This window comes from Callorhinus ursinus, unplaced genomic scaffold (genome assembly GCF_003265705.2).
Source record: "Callorhinus ursinus isolate GAN/ISIS: 27379988/994484 unplaced genomic scaffold, GSC_fseal_2.0 scaffold9, whole genome shotgun sequence".
Classification (NCBI taxonomy): domain Eukaryota; kingdom Metazoa; phylum Chordata; class Mammalia; order Carnivora; family Otariidae; genus Callorhinus; species Callorhinus ursinus.
The window spans coordinates 24,669,112-24,687,723 of NW_027397071.1; the positions used below are offsets into that span (position 1 = coordinate 24,669,112).

An 18,612-nucleotide genomic window follows, 5' to 3' on the forward strand; every position below is an offset into this window, starting at 1 on the left:
TTTATTTATTTATTTAAGAGAGAGAGCACAAGCAGGAGAAGGGGCAGAGGGAGAGGGAGAAGCGGCCTCCCTGCTCAGCAGGGAGCCCGAGGATGCTGAGCTCCAACCCAGGACGCTGAGATCATGACCTGAGCCAACAGTAGATGCTTAACCAACTGAGCCACCCAGGCGCCCCAAGAAATATGTTCTTTACCTGAGGCTCAAACCGGTGTTCCTGACCAGGGGATAGCCATAAGATCTCTTCACTGAGGTAAAATGAGTATCCTTATTCCTTTAGACTAAAGGTCAGAGTTAGGGGCAATATCAGAATCCAAAGGCTGAAAGTTGTGTCCTTTTGCTGGACCCTTGGGTTTTCTGAGCAGATTTTTTTCTAGAGCACAATCACTCTGGTGAAGCTTTATTTGAGACTTGTAACTAAAGGATTTTGTAGAGATTTTATGCTCCAAATATGAGGAATGCCTGTGGACTTTACCAAAGTGAATCTGTTGGACTATTACACTTTTGTTTAGTAAAAGTAATTCTCCAGCACAGTGTTCATTCTTGACAGAGGTTGTGTGGTAGATGTCACCTTGGGCTGTGGATTCAGACATAGGTTCAGGCTCAGGTTTTGCTATTTGCAGGCTGTATAATCATAGCCTCAGTGTCCTCACCTATAAAAATAGAGATATCATCATCAGTATCTACCACACTGTGTTCTGGTGACGATTATAAATGAGATAATGCATATAAATCAGAGGGTCATGTTTATTTTATTTATTTTTTATATATATATTTTTAAGATTTTATTTATTTATTTGAGAGAGAGACACACAAAGATATCAACAGAGATAGAGAGCAGGAGCGGGGAGGAGAGGGAGAAGCAGGCTCTCCGCTGAGCAGACAGTCCGACGTGGGGCTTGATTCCAGGACCCTGGGATCATGACCTGAGCCAAAGGCAGATGCTTAATCGACTGAGCCACCCAGGTGCCCTGGGTCGTGTTTATTTTAAATGGATAGTGTTCTTTGAAAATGTTAGCACGGTGAACATATTTACCCAGTCCTTTAAGTTGTGAGTCTTATTATTCAGACATATATTTGGTTCAAAAATCAGATCTGATCATGAAATACAGTTTTGCAGAAAAGAGACTCTGTCAGTGATCAGTTTCTTTATTTTCCTTATGTTCTGCTCAAAGCAGTACAGTGGGAGCACCGAAGTGTGGTATAAAGTGTGTGATGAAGTTGGGAGGAGGTTGTCAATAAAAAGCTTTCTTTTTTCTTGTTTTGGAGATTTGAGTTTGAGTCCCAAGTTATGATTTTCAGAACTTCTGTTGCCTAATCTATAGAGTACTGCTAATTACTCTTAGTCTGTTGATTGTCGGGAGAATGAGATACATGTTGGGCTCCCTGCTTGGCGGGGAGTCGGCTTTTCCCTCTCCGTCTGCCTGCTGCTCTGCCTACTTGTGCTCTCTCTCTATCTCTCTGTCAAATAAATAAAGAAAATCTTTAAAAAAATTTTTAAAAAAAGCAGCCAGCAGTTTGTGGCACATAATAGGTCTTTACAAAGTTAATCCTTATTTAGAGAACCTGTATATTTGGGAAAAGAAAGAGAGCTGAAACAAACCTAGGATGGGCAGAATGAGTTTATTGTTCAACTGTGTGCTCCCAACAGAGATAAGGCAGGTCAGGGTATTTCTTTGGGAGATGGCTGATTTGCTGTTGGCTGAGCTAAGGACTCAGGTGCTTTGAAATGAGCAACGTAACAGCCAAAGGACTAAATCTGGAGCTAGGATGGAGAAGACCTTGCTCCTCTAGAGGAAGCAACTTGGCCTTTAGCTGGAGATTGGAGGATAGGCATGAATCCTCAAGAAAGGTACTAGTGGCACTGAGGATTGGGGCTGGGCGGAGAGAGGAGAACCCAGAAACAATGGAGTGAGACCACCTAACAGTAATTTTCCTCATCTGTGTAGTACCTGTGGGCTTAGTCCCACCCTGAACCATCCTATTTAACATTGTAATCCCTCTGAACTCCTGGTATGTCCATCCCTTCCTATTTTGCTGGTTTTTCCCCTCATAGCACTTATCACTTTGAAACATGCTTATAATTTACTTACTGTGTTTATTATTTATCTCCCCCCACTAAAATATAAGCTCCACAAAAGTTAAGTCAGTTTGCAAAAGCTCTGGTGTAGCTGTTCCGTATATATGAAAATTCTCAAATGGAGGACTTTGCCCAGTGCCTTTGGCCCTGCTTAAATGTGACCTTTCAGGGAGGGGGCAGAGACTGTTCATTGATCAATCCCTAGTCCCTTGCACATATGGGTGCTTAATATTTATTGAATAAATCAATAATTATAACCCTGTCTCACTCATAAAGTACAATAAAGAGAAACAACTTTGCTAAAGTAATAAATCTGAACCTTAGTGTATTCTATTTTGGGCAAAGGAAGCGATGTTGGGATGAAGGCTAGCCTGTGGAAACCAGGTGAGGGGTCACTGTCTTCAGATTCTTAGGTAAAACAATGTCTGAGTGACCTGTGGTGGTTGTTTTAAAGACAGGTATTGGATCTGTCACTAGATAATGTCTTTGACAGCAAGAAGCTATTGCCTCTTGGTAAACATTCTGTAAAGCTTAGCCTAAGACTCTTTAGTACTCTTTACCTTGGCTTAAGTAGTGGTGGTATATTTCATGCAGGAGCTGAAGGTTTAACTCTTTAAACCAGTGGCTCTCAAAGTGTGGTCATGGATCTGAGACCTTATCAAGAGTTTGTGAGGTCAGAACTGTTATTGTAATAATTCAAAGTTGTCTTTTTCACTGGGTTGACACTGCAATATTCCAAGAGGAATATTGGAGAAAACAGTTGGTGCCTTAGCAGGGATCGGGGTAGCGCTTCACTGCCATACACCAGTTTCAGTTAAGAATGTTCTTGCCAAAGGAATTAAAAACCCTCAAATACATGTCTTTTTCACATTCTCTATGAAATGGGAAGGAGGCAAGTAGCTCTTCTACATTCCAAAGTGCCGCGGCCGTCCTGAGGAGACACTTGCGCAGTTGTCTGAATTGTGAGCTGAACTGATCTGTTTTTCACAGAATACCATTTTACTTGAAAGGACGACTGACAAACGATGGTTATCTAGCCTTCAGTACTTGGCAGGCATTTTTCGAAAATGAACAAAGTGATCCTGTGATTTCAAAGAAAACTGTTTACAATCTTAGTTGCCAGTGAAAAATTTTATTTTTCATGCAAAAATTAAAGTTTTGGAAAACTCATATTCATCCCCATGACCATGGCAGTTTCTGAATAGTTAAATACCTTTTTGATGAGATCAATGGAAATATGAACAAATATGATTTTTTTGATATCATATAAGAAGTATGTCAATATCTGGCATATTTGCATAACTCTGTGAACCGTGATTTTCCAGATGGTCAATACGTGATGTTACAAAATCATGTGTGGGTAATAAAAGATCTCACATCTTGACAGTGCAGGATAAAGCAGCTGATTTTTAAAAACTTTATATTTTCAGATAGTTTTGGGCTTACAGAAGACTTAAATAAATGGTACAAAGAGTTCCCATACCCTTTACTCAGCTTCACCTTATAATAACATCTTAAATACCCTCCAACCTCCAGCTGAAGGCCAAGTCACTTCCTCTAGAGGAGCAAGGTCTTCTCCATCCTAGCTCCAGATTTAGTCCTTTGGCTGTTAACGTTGCTCATTTCAGAGCCACCTGAGTCCTTAGCTCAGCCAACAGCAAATCAGCCATGTCCCAAAGAAATACCCTGACCTTATGTATAAAACGATTATTAAAACTAAGAAATTAATCTTGGTACAATATTATTAACTGAAGTATAGAATTTATTTGGATTTCACCAATTTTTCCTCTAATGCTCTTTTTCTATTCCAGGACCCAACTCAAAATCTCACATTGCATTTAATTGTCATGTCTCCTTGGTTTCCTCCAGTCTGTGACAGTTCTCTGTCTTCCAGTGATTTTGACACTTTGGAAGTGTGGCCAGTTGTTTTGGAAAATGTCCCTCAATTTGAGTTTATCTGATATTCTCTCATGATTGAGATTATACATTATTGGGAAGGGCACACACAGGCAATGTGCCCTTTTCAGGGTGTCAAATCGGGGTTACATTAAATTGATAACGTCTCATTACTGGTGATGTTGACCTTTATCACTTGGCGAAAGTGGTGTCTGCCAGAATCTCTGCTATAAAGTTACTAGTTTTACCTTTGTAATTACTCACTATTTTGAGAGCAATGGATTTTAATGTAACAAGGTATGAAAAGTTTATTATGCAATTCAGCTTGCGCATCACAACTAACCTTTAAGTGATGACTATTTAATGAGTTTAGGTAAAATATCGAAGAAGAACTAGCTAGCTAGCTACAAGTATATGAAGAGACTGTTAGGATTTGCTTCTCCTTTCCAACTATGTATCTGTGTGAGGCCAGATTTCTTCATATCCTTCAACCAGAACAATGTATCACAGTAAATTGAATACAGAAGTAGATCTGAAAACCCAGCTGTCTTCTATTAAGCTAGATGTTAAAGAGTTTGCAAAAATGTAAAACAATGCCGCTATTCTCACTAAATAGTTTTATTTCAAAAAAAGTTATTTTTCATAAAAGATAATATTTGCATTAGCATCAGTGGGCTTATTATTGTTGGTTTTAAATGAATTAAATACTTAAAAAATTTTCTCAGTTTTCATTTCTGTTGTGCTAAATGTTGATAGATAAAACTCATACCAACAAAATCTCTTTGGAGTCCTCAGTAATTTTAAACATAAAAGGATCCTAAGACCAAAACGTTTCAGAATTGCTGCTTGCTAAATAAAAGAAGAGATGTCTTAGCATGGGGAGGGGGCAAATCTTGTCTTCTGGCCCAAATGAAGTTTCAGTGAAGTGTTTCACCTAGAATTCTTGGCCCTGGGGAGGTCACTCAGTACCTCTGTATCTGTTTTTTCACCTGGCAGATGAGAGACATAAGCCTGAGGATCTTCAGGTTTCTTTCAGCTCCCAGATTTTATGATTCCAAATCACTGTTGCTGTCAAAGATGTCATCTTGGCAGCATGGGCATTATGGAGCATTACACATAATTTCTAGAAAGTGATATTTACAAAGTTAATGACAAAAAGAATCATATCTAGAGGATATGATAATAGTAATATTTGTGAGGTGGGGATTTGAGAGCCCTGTTCTGACTTTTTAGGCCTGTAAAATTATTTCTTTCAGTGTCCCCTTCAAAAAATTGTAGTTTTAGATCTTAATTGGTTTTTACTATACTGAGTAAGGTAAAGATTTTTAATTATTGCTGAATATTTTTTTGTCAGTTTATGTGTATCACAAATGAAAAAAATGTGTGATTTCCTGGAATTTTTGTGCTATAATATTATGTGCATATACATGAAACTTCTTTTGTGTGGAGATTTACAAATATTTAGATAAGTCATTTTTCTTTGTTATGGGTTCTTTATATACCACCAAAATCTATATTGAGGCAGGCTAAGGTTGTAATATCCATTATAGACTTAAAATCTTTATGAAGTTAATTAGTTATTTAGTACTTGTTTTTTAAAAAAACTTGATGAAGACTCCTTAGACATCCCTAATATTTACAAATGTAGGCTTAAAAAAAAGCCAGCTGGAATGTATTAAGAATTCCAAACTTTGGAACTAACATTTTCCTTTTTCAGTTTAAATGGAAGGAGACTTGATGGCTTTAGTTTTTAAAGATGAAAAAACAAAAGGGAGGGGGAAGCCAGTGGTGTATTGTCCTATTAAGTATCAGTCTCAATCAGTTTTTAAACAGGATCCTGAATTCCTGTAATGTGGATTTTGTAATGGAAACTGCCACAGTTGAGGGCCAGCTCTGTCATAATCACCAATTTGGGCATCTCTGATATTTAGCAGAAATATAAATATCTAATGTAGTGTGTGTTTGTTATACTGTCATAGGAAATTTTGTAGTTGATTCTGAGCCAGATTCTTCTAGTGTTTAAGCTACTACTTGGAAATAAGATTTGGAAACTGACCTAACTCTCTGAGTACTTCTACAATTTAGTAAAATACAGCAAATTTAGTATGTATCATATCTAGAAAGGAAATTTATGATTATCATACATCAGAAAAGCTTAATTCATCACATTTCAAAGATTCCTTTAAGTAGTTAACTAGTTCAGGATCTTTCTGTAACACAGTCTAAGAGGAAGATGCTCTCCAACTCCCAACAAGACAGCTTAACAGAGCATAGTGCTTCAGAGCATAGACTTAAATGCTAATCCCAGGTCTGCCAATAAACAGCTTTGTAACCTGTTTGCTTCAGCATCCTCATCTGTAAAGTGGAGGTAATATAATAATAGCATTCATCTCACTAGATTATTTTCAAAATTTAATGAGATAGGACGCTTCACGTGCTCAAAACCTGCTGGGCACTTAGTAAGCTCTGCTGAGCCGTAGCTTGGAGTATTTGTGTGCTATTAAAATTATTGCTTAGTTAACATGTGGTATATTTTAGGTTGCTTATTTCTTCATGACATCTGAGTTTGTATCTCGTTAGTAACATTATCCTCAAGTAATGTTTTAGGATAAGTTACATCTGGGTAGGTTTTACATTCATAAGGCACACTACCAGAGCTCTAGATTTGTGGTATGTTGGTATTTTAAGGATCCTTAGAGATTATCTGGTTCAGCTCAGCCTGGTACATAAATCACCTTTCTAATATCCTGTTGACTGAGCCTCTAGCCTTTACTTGAATTTAAAATATCCCTGACCCTTGGGAAATTCTTTGTGTTGTGCAATCCACCTGGCTATAAACCTCCACTCTCAGCCCCTGGTTCTGCCCTGTAGAGCTGCATGGAATTTGGTTAACAAATAACCCACCTGAATGGAGATAGTGAGATAAAAGGATTCTTGATAATTAAGGGTTGTCTACAAGTGACCAGAATGGTGTAGCAATGGGACTTAAAAAGGACTTTGCTCCCTGTTCATAAAAGGAGTAAGGCTTCTATTTGTAGGTAGAGTTGCTCTGAGCTGGTTGGGTACGCATTTGGCATAGAAATTTGTTTCACTGAGCCTGTGGTGGGGCAGTGAGCCAGAGGGGAAAGGCAGGGCCTGGGTCTCTGGACCTCACTCTACAGAACATCCCCCATGTATTGTTGCATATGTCCTTCATGGAGGAGGAGCTTTGTGTTTAAAAGTTTGATCTGCCATATTTTTTTAATTGCCTAAATGGAAGCTCCATGAAAGAAGAGAAGGCTGCTTACCTTGTTCACTGCTTTATCTCTAACAGCTGCAAGAACTTGGGAACTATAGGTGCTCAGTATTCAAATGATGGAATTAACGATTAAACACTTGAATGTGAATCTGTTTTCAATTTAGTGCAGGGAAATGTCACTTTCATTTTTTTTTTGGAAACTAGCTCATGTTTAATTGTGACTTTTTTTTAAAGATTTTATTTATTCATTTGAGAGAGAGAGAGAGAGAGCACAAGCTGGGGGAGAGGCAGAGGGAGAGGGAGAAACAGACTCCTCACTGAGCTGGGAGCCTGACATGGGGCTCAATCCCAGGACCCTGGGATCATGACCTGAGCCAAAGGCAGATGCTTCACCATCTGAGCCACCCAGGCGCCCCTAATTGTGACATTTTAAAATTGGACAAGTGTTTTGACATTTGTCCCCTCCCTATATTTCCTCTCTTTAAAATGACAGGAGAACACCAACCAATCACAGGCTTCATGAGTTTAATAAGTTAACCCCATTCAGTTCCTATTTGCAGCACCCAATTTTCCTTTGAAATACCAGACAGACCTGGCAGTGGCCAGCAGTACACTTCAGACCTTCAGAGTTCCAAGTTCAGCTTCTCTGAGCATTCGGTGCTTCAGGGGCACTTGTCCAAAACTGGTCCCTCCCTATAGCTGGGGAACTTTAAATGTACCAATGAAAAAAGCTTTTTCTCCTACAAGGGGAAGAAAGAAAATCACTCCCCCAAACGCAGCAGATCTGGCTGTGAGGTCTTTCCTCCTGTCCCATCTCTTCAGGCTTGTTTTTTGCAGTGGAGCCAGAGAGACCAAAATCTAACCTGAGTTATAAGAAATAAAAGACAGTGACGGCTATAAAGGGAGTGGCCAGGAGCAAATGAGATACTGCTTTCCCTCCTACATCCAATATATGTGCTTCACAGAAAAACAACACAAATAACAGGTCCACAAAATACAACAGCCAGAATGATAAAACCCATTCATCCAAGGGGGGTGGAAAGCAGGACAGGGGGCTGGGAGGGTCAGTGGCACAGGGAGAAAAAAAGTATTCACATCAGTCCAGGCACGGGGGCTGGCAAGTGCCGGAAATCTGTGGTCCATTCAGACTCACCAGTGTTAAAAACGCACCCACTGGTGTCAGGAAGATTCTGCCTTACACGCACCAGAGACACAAATCCCAGTTCCTCAGAGAGAAGGGAACAGGCAGCGGGTCCTTGGCTGAGCAGGTCCTGCCTTCCCTGGTGGAGGAGGGGACAAGGAAAAGAGCTCCTAGAGCCTGCTTCCAATCCCACCCATCCCATCTGGATGGCAGGCCACTCAGGGGCCTGCAGCAGCCTTCAGTCTGGCAGGAGACGGATGTGGCGAAGAGAATTTCTCTGCAGAGGGTGAGCCAATCAGGGCGGACTGCAGGTAGACAGTCTTGCGGAAAAGTCTGTTGCTTAAGAAAACCACCAAGGAGAAGGGGCACACCTGGAAAAGGTAGACTTTGCCAGGGATCCTTGCTTCATTGGCACTGATAATGAATGGAGGAGAGGATGGAGAAAGAGGCAGCCCCTGATGATGTATGAGGACTGCATTGCTGTGAGGCAAGCCAGGGGCAGACCAAACCCAAAGTAGTAAGGCCTGTTCCTTTCTATGTTTGACAACTGCTGGTGCATTTCAGTTCCTTTATTGAACCAACGATACTCAGAGCAGTCCAGCGAGTAGAGAAGGGACATATGCAGAAGACTAACCAGCTGCCCGACAAGGTGGATGGGAAGGAGACTCACAGACATGCCCTGGATGAGGGAAAGGGCTTGAGGCAAAAGGCTGAAGAGCATGTCAGCAGTTGTTTTGCTGACACTAGGGAATGGGTGAGGCTTCCTCCCCGATACCTCAAATGCCACATCAGCTGTGTCTTGAAATGAAATGGCATTTACAACTTTGCAAAGCACAAACAGTGGGAGCACCCAAAGAGCACTGAAAACTGAGGTAAGGAAGAATTCCAGCTATGACCAGACATCTCCAGGTTGTGATGGATCACCAATAATTTGGTCTGTTACTGACTATAGTACAGGAGGAAACACTTGATAAAATAAGAGGAGACTTCTGCTAAGCACATGTAGCTCACTCTCTTGCTTCCTTTCTGTACTCTGGGCTCTCCTGTGTACCAGAACACCGCTTGCCCTTCTTTCACGCTCCTCTCTCTTGTGCTGAATCCGAGCATCTAGCTTTGAGATGGTACAAATGCCCCAGATGGAGTCTTTGATTCCCCTGGTAAGGTCCTAGAGAAAGGTTTTGACACACTCAGCCATCTCTTCACCACCCAAACTACCAACTACACAGAGGACAGAGAAGCATCTCAAAATCTTTCATCATGAAGGACCCGGCTGCTCTGGCCACTCCGGCCGCTCCAACCACCCGGCTCCGACCTGCCTGGCCCCTCGCCCACCATGGGCTGGCTCGGCTCCTCCTGGCTCCCCCTGGCCCCTCTGCGCCCGGCCACCAGCTCCCGATGGGGCACTCCCAGGGCCTGGGCCGCTGCACCCATGCTGGGCATGCCTGGGTCACACTGGACTGCTCTCATTTTGACTCGTATGTTGTGGCCCATTCTTGGTGCCTGAGCTGAAGGAGAACCTGTCAGAGGATGGGAAATGAGATCTCAGGAAAAAGTATTAATAATAATCTTAGGATTATTTGCAACTTTTAAATACATTCAGAAAAAAAGTACTTTTTTTCTGTTTAAATAATGTGAAGATTTTCTAGAAAGGAAGGAAAGGTTTCTAAGTTTTTCGAAGGCAGAAGGTATACCATGCTGTCAGAATTGGGTGTTTAAATCAGCTCAGCTGGATAGCAGCTTCACACTATAGCCCCAGCGATGTTATATGAGCTTAGCTCCACTTTGAGTGCTAATGAAACAAGGTGGCCAGACATATGAATTGTAAAAAACCATCAAAACTTTACAATGTAGGAGAAGAATATAGCGAAAATTTAACATAGAAAGTCCAAATAGTTCCTTTTTCTGAAGGCTTAAAAAATTTTTTTTCTTAGGTAATTTGCAAAGACTATTTTAGGTTGTAGAACATATATGTAAAATTAAAATGACATTAGCTGAGAATGTTGCACAGTTAATTAAGGAAATCTGAGCTTCCTTTTTTCTTTGGTGTTTGTATCTCTCTTTAAGGTGCCAGTAGCTGAGTTTTCTATAGCAAGAGGACATGTATTTAGGTCAGAACTCATTTACATATTCCTTGGGTTATCTTGGGTCAGCATTTTCTCTGGGAAGAAACACCATTTGATTTGGGAACCAGAATGCTGGTTCCTGCCTTCTAGTCTAGGTACCACCCTCCCTGCATCCCCCCACCCCCCGCCCGAGCTCTCCCCCACCCAGGGCTGGCCTTGGCTTAGTCACTTTCACTCAGTAAGTCAATAACTTCATGACTTTGAGTGAGTTACTTAACATCATTCCATCTCAGTGTTTTCAGCTGTAGAATGAAGGCAATTGTATATCTCAAGTTGGTTTTGAGGAATAAATACATAAATACAAGTAAAATGCTTAGAAGAGAGCCTGGCACATAGTAAATATTCCATAGATGATAATATTATTATTGCCAAATGTGGCTATTTTGAGGGTAAGAGAGTGGAAAATAGCTTTTAAAAAAACCTGGAAATTTCCCCATACAAATTCCAAGGGCTATTGATCATTGTCTCCATGATGACCTTAGTATTTATAAAATTCTTTGCCATTTAAGCCACTTGCTGTGCTTCTGTGTACACTTAACCTGTGGGAGGTGTGGAGTTAATTTCTAAGGTGCTCCATTAATCATGAACTAGGAACGCTCTAAAGAAAAGAAGGCATAAGTACTAACTAGTTAGAAAATGAAATGCCTTGAATTTTCTAAAGCTGTGCCTTTACTTGCCTTTACTTTAACTTTGTTGAATTTTTCTGTAAGTGGATAAAAAACTGTTCCATTCTTAGATTCACAGTGTTCATAGGAAAAATGGGAAAAAAATCGATAAAAATTGTGATTTTGAGGGGAAAACGTTTTTTTTTTTAAGATTTATTTATTTATTAGAGAGAGAGTAAGTGCAGTGGGGAGGATCAGAGAGAGTCTTAACGGACGCGGGGCTTGATCTCACGACTCTGAGATCAAAACCCTGAGATCACAACCTGAGCTGAAACCAAGAGTGTGATGCTTAACCGACTGTGCCACTTAGGCACCCTAAGGGGAAAAGTTTTTTTTTTTAAATCATCGTCTACATCAATCAAATTCCATGGATGTTGTCTTAATTATCATTTTGTGTCTTCAGAGAATGGAGCAGATTTTGAACATGCTTCCCCCACCCCAATATATTGGCCATTATATTTAACAGTATTTGGGGGTTTTAAAAATAGAGGTAATTAATTGCAAAGCATTTTGACATTCAGCAGGCAAAGGAAACACATTACTTTGTGTAAACAGAGGTTAAATGGAGTCTTTGAAGTCTAAATTATTGAAGTATTTGCCTAAAGACAAACTTTTTAACCTTTTAGGTTTCCTCTGGCCTGTAATGAACTACAATGGTGGGAATAACACAGAAACATCTTATGTGTGAAACATTTGGGCCCTGTTTGGGAAGCATGATGGATCCAAGTTTTCAGGTTTACCTTTGAGTTACACTGATAAATTAGAAAACTTTCATCCCGTTTTCCTATCCTTTTTGTGGTCTCATTGGCTCATGGTTGGTAAAAACAGAAGCATATGTTTTTGAGAGAGATAAGCCTTCATTTTGTTTACATTTTAAATGATCACCATCTCTGGAACTGGCATTGGAACCAAAGAATGTTTGTTACTTCCATGTTAACATGGGGATGGGGATGGGTCTGAAAGATGTTAAGTGAGGTTTATGTTCGGTTCTATTCTATGGCTTCCTTGGGCCCCAGCCAAGGTAACTTGGTTTTGTAAGGGCCAAGAGGACCTGCCTTATCATCTCTTTTTTATAGTTGTTTTTATGTTTTTATCTGAAAGCATCTCCCTTGAGGACAGAAGCTCTACTTTGCAGAGTAAAAAACAACTATTTCTAATCTTAGTAAGTGGACAACAAGGGGAGTGGCCAGGGGTATATGTGTTTCCAGACACGGTTGTGTTTCACACCTGCCCTAGTTGTATTACTGGTCAAGCAGATCTTGTGGCCTTTGGGCAGGATTGCCTTGGAAGATGGAAACACAATAGGCATAGTTTCTAATTTAGAAAGACCTCTGCGACTCCAGTCCAGAAGGTTTTTTGTTTTTGTTTTTGTTTTTTTTCTTTTGTTTTTACCTGTGTGTGTCAGGTGGGGTGCAGTGTTTCCTGCTGTGGAGGTGGGGAGAACCAAGGCACACCTTCACGGAGAAGGGAGGAAGCACCCGATTGGCCTACATGATTCAGAAGCGTCACTGGCCCAACTACATGTTCACTTTTCCAAGGCCCTTCCTGTTGCACTAAACTCTGGCCCTGCCCCCTCCCACCCTCTGGGGACTGTGGAACCCCCGGGAGGAAGTTGCCACTCCTATGCCCTTTACTCTTCCTGAGCCCTCTGGCTGAGATCTGTCATGTGGGTATGGGCCCCACGGGAAATCACATTCCTCCTCAGTGCCCAGACTCCCATGTGAAGTACTGGCTGGTGTGGTTGCAGCTCCCGTTGACCCACTGTTCACAGCGGCAAAGGAACACATAGCCCAGACTGTAGAACCCAAAGAAAGCTCTGGTGACCTCCGCTATTTAGCAGCTGCTCCTAGCACCAGTCACTGTGGCAACTGGGCTCTGTTTATGGACATGAACGAGGACCTCAAGGCCGGGGCATTCACACCATGGACAGAGCTCCCCCTGGAAATACATTGCCTGCCAGATTGCCAGGGCTAAACCAAAACAAAGACATACCAAACCGAAGTAGCTGGGGAAGTGTTCTGCCCCTGGGGGACATGCACCATGGCCTAATTGCCTGGTATCCTCCAGACAGAACCATGCCAGGGTGAGCTTATCTTGGTTATGCCAGAGAAAGAAGGTGGCAAAGACCCAGGTACTTGAATGGGTAATTTTTTGAGTATACCCTTGCGTGGCACAGGGCTGGCCTCTAGCTGTGGGTTTAAAAGGAAGTTTATTACCCAGGATCTGACTCTTTGAAAATCTTATTTTAGGTCCTGCTTTTATGTAAACTGTAAAGCTATTTTTGGGTCTGCACCTTTAGAATAGACCCTTGTCTGGAATAACTGAGTTTGGAGTTTGTCCTCTTTGAGTCCTTGCTTTCACAGTGATGGTCCAAGTACCCCTGTAGGAAATGGTGAGCCATAGACATCTTTGAGCACACTGTGAAACCCAGAGCTTCCTTTGAAGGGACTGTTATGTTCTGGGGTGCTTCTAGCATTCTTAGATTTTATGATTCCATGGCTGGACCCTTCCAGCATATGCGTCTTTTAGCCTCATTTAGATGCTCACTGGGATACTTCACTGGCGTGTAGATAGATGAAGCTATAGTCAATATTGAAAGTTCCCAGAGTTTGGAGCTGGAAGGACCCATAAAAATCATCAAACCATACTCCCCTATTTTAAAGATATGTAAGCCAAGGCTAAATTCACTCGGCTAATTTGGCAGAGCTGGAGCAAGTGCACAGGTCTTCTGATGTCATTCCAGAGCTCCCCTCCCCACACTGTGCCTTGTCGCTGTGAAAGTCTGCTTAACTGTGGCTTCTATGTCCCTGGGGAGGAGGGAGAGATGGGGAGGTCAACTGGTGATTTGCCAACAGAGCAGAGATGTTTAGGAATGACATATATTTGGAGAAAGTGGGACTCTTACATGTAAGTCAGCCTTAGCTTTAAAGTGTAAAATATCCATTCATGGGGTGCTTGGCTGGCTCAGTCTGTAGAGCAAGTGATTGATCTCAGGGTCATGAGTTCAAGCCCCACATTTGGTATAGAGCTTAATTAAAAAAAAAACAAAAACTTAAAATAGCCATTCATTGCATTGAGGAGGCCTTGAGGTCTGCCACCTGGTCTTCTTGATCTGATCAGATGTCAAGGAATTGGGGTAAAAAGGGAGAGGGTCCTGGGGTGGGGTGCTACTGGTTATGAGTACAGTGAGAAGAATGTGGGCTTAAACCATAGTCCCTTCCTAGAGGGATTCTATCTGTGCAATCCTTTACTCCTTAACTTTCCCTGTATGTCCTGGGGTTTGAACAGCTGCTGCCCCTCGTGAAGGTGACCCATCCCAAGGGACCCTTCACTGCAGGGAAGGATGTAAAGCTAAGTGTACTTGGTCCTCCTTCAATACTCAGGGCTTTGTGGTTACTGGGGTGGCTGCCACTCTTTGCTCACGATAATTCCCTATGAACTCTCCTGTTGACAAACCAAACCAAATCAGTAGTGGTCTTCCTTTATCTGAGGATTTAAGTTAAATTATAACCACAAGGATCCTGTTGGTTTCCATTCATTTCGGTGCTGAACATTTGTACTCTGGGCTATGGATGTAATGCTTCTGCCCTGTCTTGGCTGAGAACACCTGTGTGAAATGTGAGTTTGCCATGTGGCAGGCTCTTTTTCCTCTGGCCAGTTAATGAAGCTAAAATATTGACGGGGTTGATTGGTCATATTTGAGAGTTCATCATGGGCACAGATATTGGTATAGGCAAATCCTGTGCTCCCCTCTGTGTAATTGTAATCAAGGGAAGAAGCCCACTTTTCCAGGTATATTCTATAACTATCATGACATTGAAGTTCTCTTGGGCAAGAGATAAGGAAGAAGACTGTTAGAGTATGTTCTGTGCTAGTTCTGTCAGGCTTTGGAGAGCAGACCTCAGGGCGATCTGAAAACCCAGTACCCTGAACTAGGTGAAGCCCTTCACTGGAATGATGTCTGGACAGTCTGGAGCTGAACAAGTTTCTCTAGTATCTATTTACAGTTAGCCAGTGAGGTTAATAATTTCGCTGCGAGCCAGGGTCTGCACTGGCTGTAACTCACTTGTATTCTGGACGGGGGTCAGAGAAACTGAATAGATTTATTCATTCAGGGAGCAGTGAGTAACAGCCACCGTAGCTACAAAACCAGCTCTTTTCAGCTTTTTGATGATGTGCACTATTATTGTTTTTAGCAAGTTGGCTAAAAAGTGAACCTGGGAGAGTCAAGGCTTTATTCCTCTCTGTCCAACACTCACATGCTTGCTTCTAGTTTGCTGTGGTCAATCAGTAAACATTTATCAAGTGCCTACTGTGTGCCAGGCACTGTGTTATCATAAACCAGGAACTTATTCTTAGTTAATAAATGATCTTACGCAGCAGGCATACAAAGGAGCCTTAAGAAAGGGTGGATAATTGGGATCTTTTGTGTCTCTTCCTGCTCATTCTTCTGTGCCTTCACATCAGGGAAAGGAAGTGGAAGTCAACTTAAATTGGTTTATTTTGGTAAGAATAGTTTTAGAAAAGGTTTGGAGAAGGAAATTGAAACTGTTGAGACATAGGAGGTTTGGGGATTACTGCTGGAGTTTTCCTATTCCTTCTAGCCCAGGGACTTTGTCCCAGTTACCACTGATAAGGGACCCTTTTTATGTTTAACTGTCTTGTCAGTAAGTCAGTGACACATGCTGAGAATAGAAACCAGTACCATTCCATGTTGTAAACGCCAGTCTATACACGCCCCACTGGTTCTGTTGTTGTGATTGTTGCTATGATGCTTAGCATCAAATGCTCGCCCTTTGCCTGGCATTTTACATCACACCTACAGGGTTTCTACCCTAAGCTGCTTACCTTCCCTGGAAGCCCAGGACCTTTTCCTGGAAGCGGTGGAGGGGAAGGGACAGGAGCCTTCCCTCTGTTAAACATGGTCCTTGTTTGAGGCAATGAAGGGAACTGTGGAAGTTTTAATAGGGAAGACCTTTATTTAGGTAATTTTTTTTTCTGTTAAATTCTGCTTTTTAAAATATTTAGGGTTAAGTGTAACTCTGTTCATTGTTTTCTGTTCTTTTGAAATACGTGACTTGCAATGGTTGACCATGTGCTAGACTCTGAGGGAGGAAATGAAACAGAGCTGGAGCCTCTAGTCTCTGCTCCATGGGTGCTTCCTGACCCATGAGGGAAGAGAAGACATCAGGTGGCATCATTAGAAGACTTTTTAACTTAATGGTGGACAGGAGAAAATGGAAACTGGACTAATTTCATTCAGTTCTTAGGTTGTTCTGTCTTTACCATAGGGTTAACTGAAGACAGGTCTCCTGGTGGTTGTAGGAATGGCTTCGTAGGTATCAGGGTTTTGTTCATAGTCCAAGGAAGAGTAATGTGATGCTGCCTTTGGCTTTCTTAAGAGTGAGAGAGCCTCTTTCCCCAGACCCCCAGCATGTCTTTCTTTGCATTCATTGGCTGAATTGATATAGTGCCATCTGTCCTTGAACCAGTCATTGGCAATTAGTAATAGAGTTGCCATGACTGGCTTAGACTGATCAGCTAGAGAATCAATCACATTGCTTAGCATAGGGGTCTCCTGCCAAAATAAATGTGAACAGCCTTCCAGTAGAAGAAATGCAATCTAGTAGGACCATGTAAGGATAAGAGGCCAAAGACAAAGTAATGGAGAGGAGGTCCTGGCCCTGGTTTGTGTTCCCTCAGTTCCTAGACAGCTTTCTGTGAGGCCCTCTAATGTGGTGCTACCCTATATACCTGCCTCTCTCCTCACTTCTAGAGTATAGCTTCTTAAGGCTAAGGCGCTCTGTCCTACTCAATATTTGTGGCCATCAGAGCTGGCACATAGGGGATTTGAACAAATTGAATGAAAAGAGATGTTTCAAATTTTTTTGTGTTTAACTTTTATCAGACATTTCTTGAAATAAGTGAACCATTGATATTTTATTCTTTAAATATTTTATAACAACTTTGAGACAAAATTCACATACCATATAATTACCTATTTAAAGTGACTGGTTACAACTCACTAGTTTTTAGTATATTCATTCATAGAGTTGTGCAACCACCACCGCAGTCAATTTTAGGACATTTTCATCACTCCCAAAAGAAATGCCATACCCATTAGCTGTCACTCCCCAGTATCCCCTTCCTCTAGCCCCTGACAACCACTTTACTTTCTGTTTCTGTGGATTTGCTTATGCTGGACATCCTAGGTAAATGCAGTCCTACAATATGTGACATTTTGTGTCTGGCAGCTTTTACTTAGCATAATGTTTTCAGGGGTCATCCATATTGTAGCCTACGTCAGTACTTCACTCTTTTTTGTGGCTAAATAGTATTACATTTTATGTGTATACCACATTTTATTAATCCATTATCAGTTGATGAATATTAGTGTTGTTTCTAGTTTTGGGCTATTACGAATAATGCTGCTAAGAACATTTGTTTTTTTTTAAGATTTTATTTATTTATTTGAGAGAGAGAGAATGAGAGATAGAGAGCACGAGAGGGAAGAGGGTCAGAGGGAGAAGCAGACTCCCTGCTGAGCAGGGAGCCCGATGTGGGACTCGATCCCGGGACTCCAGGATCATGGCCTGAGCTGAAGGCAGTCGCTTAACCAACTGAGCCACCCAGGTGCCCCTGCTAAGAACATTTGTGTTACAAGTTTTTATGTGGGCATATGTTTTTATTTCTCTTGGGCATATGTATACCTTGGTGTGCAATAGCTGGCTCATATGGTAACTCCATGTCTGACCTTTTGAGGAACTGCCAAGCTATTTTCCTCAGTGGTTACATTTTACATTCCCAGCCACAATATATGAGGGCCTAGTTCTCCACATTCTTGCCAACCCTTGTTATTATTTGTCTTTTTGATAATAGCCATCCTGGTGGGTTTCAAGTAGTATCTTCTGATATGTTCATCAGTTTTTAAAAAAAATAAACATTTGATTGGTTGTGTCAGAAGCTCTCTGTTAGGCATGAAGACATGGAGAGGAGTAACCTTGACCCTTTCTGCTTCTCTGATCTCATCCCCTTCATGTCTTTCCTCTTAATTTATGTTCCACACCACTAAATTGTTGTAGTCTCTACACTACAATGCTGTTTCTTACCTCTAGACCATTGCTTGTGTTCTTCCCTCTGCCTGGAATATGAATATGAATGCTAATGCTAATAATAATAATAATACTGGTTAACTCTTACATAGCCAGCTAGTCATAGAACAGGCACTTGGCTCCAGAGTCTGTGTTTCTTTTTTTTTTTTTTTTTTTTAAGATTTTATTTATTTATTTGACACAGAGAGAGTACAGGCAGGGGGAGCAGCAGGCAGAGGGAGAGGGAGCAGCAGGCTTCCTGCTGAGCAGGGAGCCCGATGCGGGGCTCGATCCCAGGACCCTGGGATCATGACCTGAGCCGAAGGCAGACGTTTAACTGACTGAGCCACCCAGGCGCCCCTCCAGAGTCTGTGTTCTTAA

At 41.6% G+C, this 18,612-nt stretch overlaps 1 protein-coding gene and 1 pseudogene across 8 annotated transcripts in view; one reads left to right on the plus strand and one right to left on the minus strand.

Annotated features, from left to right (window-relative positions):
* TGFBR3 (transforming growth factor beta receptor 3) overlaps positions 1-18,612 on the plus strand; it is a 199,060-nt gene that overhangs the window by 39,604 nt on the left and 140,844 nt on the right. The window lies entirely within an intron of this gene.
* LOC112824370 (etoposide-induced protein 2.4 homolog pseudogene) lies at positions 8,663-9,547 on the minus strand (annotated as a pseudogene).